The following is a 3,050-nucleotide window of genomic DNA, read 5'->3' on the forward strand; positions in this document are numbered from 1 at the left end:
TGCCTTAAATATGTTGGATTGCTCATGCCAGAGACTTTTGCTTAATGATGTTTCTACTATTAAATGAGTCTTAGAGTTTGTATGTCTCTGAGTAGCAATGAAATTTTGGAGCTGAAGGAAGCTCCAAAATACTCTAGTCCAGTCCCTTCATTTTAAAAATCACAAAGCAAAGATCCAGAGATGACAGCAAGATTATACCCCTCGTTAGTAAAACTGATAATTACTATTGAACTATTTCATATTTCTAGACATATAATACCCCTCCTTCCTCATACTCTACAAAAGGCATTTTGTCACACCCCCCACCCGTATCTCTTTAGATTTTCTTCACATCCGTTGAAACTGATACAGCTCAGTGATGTCAGTACCTTTGGATGTCGGTACAGTATTAAAGATGGTTAACTGTCATGTCATGTCCACTGTAATACACAGGAGGGAAAAAAATCTGATGACTTGTTTCTCTTGAAAGTCAATTAAAGTCTGCAAGATTTCTTCAATAGTGTAAAGAGGTTCATCACTGTTGATTGCAAGTGTTCATTATAGAAAAACTGATGGCAAGAGGTGCTAACACAAACCACGGTTTATGATGTTTTTCAGGGTTAATGATCTTCAGGGACTCCTAGGGGGCGAAACCCATAATCTCGGTGTCTTCACTACACTCAAGAAATAAAGGCTAACATGAGGCTGTGAGACAAAATACAACATTGATTTTTTTTTAAAGCTATGAGCTAAAATGAACTATATCAGGGTCCTGCATCAGTCTACTTTTTTTTTTTTTGGTTTAATAACTATAGGGCTCTAGTCACCATACTCGTTTATCCAAAGGATGTATTGAAGTGGTTAATTGTAACAAATCATATAAGTTCAGTCGTTCATCTTTCCCTCCCCCTTCTCCTTCTGTATCTCTTTCTCCTCTTTTTCCTCCTTCATTTTCCTCCCTCTACCATCATCTACATCACACCCTCACAATGAAAACTTCCAAAATTCTCCACAGATATTCATCTCCTAAGCTCCAGATGTGTTGAATCAATTGCCTGTTGATAACACCATGTGAATTGTGAGAAGGTACCACTTGCCACCTTTTCTCTGTGGGCAGCTACTCTTCATGCTGCCTGGTTAACAGTTGGTAGTCCCTCGATCCAACCAGTTACCAGGTCATGTGTGCGACTTCCTCCGTCTTCTCACAATCCAAGTGGCATTAGGTTTTGTTAAATGTTAACCTATTTCATCTCCCATTCTCTTCCATCTATCCCGGTGGTGTTGCCTCACTTCAAGATTTCATTACTTATCCCCTGGTCATTCTTGATAAATTTCTAATCACCTTATGTACTTTCAGTTTCTTTTTGCTCCACTTCATTCTCCTCACTGCTTTCTAGAATACATCTGAAACACGTGTCCATCTGAAACACGTGTCACTTAGAATTAGGCCAAGCTTCCCTGTGGCCAGTGGACTTGAATCTTAAGTTCTGTAGTCCAATACGGCAAATATGGATAACAAATATGAGGTATTTAATCATCTTCTTTGGAATGAATGAATGAATGTCATGCCCCAGACAGATGTATTTTAGATGTTAAATATTTTCTCTCAGAACATTGTCAGATATATTTTTAGCTGTGTATCATTTTCAGCAGATCTGTAAGTCTATTTTGTACCCAATCATCTGGCTAAAATAGTTATAACTGAAGATTTTCATTATTTTTTCATATGAAAGAACTTAGCAGATAGATATAAAAGTATATTCAATCTGGCATTCCAATTCCCAACTGCATTATTTAATGGCTCAACAAATATTTATATACTAAGCACTGTGGTAGGTATTCTGAGAATTAAAGATGTATAAGATTAGGTCCCTGCCCAGAACGTACCCTCTCGTGAGAACTAGAAGATATATAAGTGGATTATTTCAATAAAACATGAATTTCAATACAGCATAAGATAGAGGTATATCCAGGATACAATGAGACCAGGGAAAATATTTCTTAAGGCTACACTAACAAATTATGCACCCCTGTTTTTTGTTGTTTGTGATAATAGCTTAAAAAATAAATCTAAGAGTACATCTTTTATTTCTTTAAGTTTTTATTTAAATTCCAGTTAGATAACATACAGTGTAATGTTAGTTTCAGGTGTACAGTACAGTGATTCGACGCTTCCAAACATCACCTAGTGCTCATCACAAGAGCTTTCCTTAATCCTGATCACATATTTCACTCATCCCTGCACCCATGCCCCCTCTGGTAACCATCAGCTTGTTCTCTATAGTTAAGAGTCTGTTTCTTGGTTTACCTCTCTCTCTCTCTCTCTCTCTCTCTCTCCATCTTTTAATCAAGTTTTTAGGGGCTCCTGGATGGCTCAGTTGGTTGGACTGAGCATTGGACTTCAGCTCAGGTCATGAGCTCATGGTTCGTGGGTTCGAGCCACGTGTCGGGCTCTGTGCTGACAGCTCAGAACCTGGAGCCTGCTTCAGATTCTGTGTGTATGTGTCTCTCTGCCTCTCTCCTGCTCACAGTCCATCTCTCTCTGTCTCAAAAATAAATAAACATTAAAAAAATTTAATTTGCCAAACATCAGCCTCAGAAAACTTACAATCTTTGAGCAAAAGCACAAAGTTGTGATAAAAACACAGTTATGCCGAGGACAATGGTGGGTTTAAGGACTGTGAGCAAGTATGAGGAGGTTCGCTGAATTACCTCAGAAGTAAAGAATGCACTTTTATAAAAAGATTACATCTAATTTGTCCTGATTTCACCACAGGAAAATAGTTTCATAGTAGACAAGAACTGAAAAGAAAGTAAGAGAGCATAAATGTTCTCAGTTTATGGAGACATTCACATGATTTTTTTTTTTTCTCTCAGCATCCTTTCTGGCTCTCAACTGAGGAAAGCAGTTATCCTGGCCCCATAGGGTCCCCTAGGGACAGTCATAGGACATTGCATTCTCCAGTCTTTTTCCCATGCCAGTCACCTTTTTCTGTCCCATCAAGGCGTGCTTGTCCCCTGTTAACCCTCTCTTGTTAACACTACCCTGAGTTCAGTAAAAATAGCATTAG

Source organism: Suricata suricatta, chromosome 2 (genome assembly GCF_006229205.1).
Source record: "Suricata suricatta isolate VVHF042 chromosome 2, meerkat_22Aug2017_6uvM2_HiC, whole genome shotgun sequence".
NCBI classification, from domain to species: Eukaryota; Metazoa; Chordata; class Mammalia; order Carnivora; family Herpestidae; genus Suricata; species Suricata suricatta.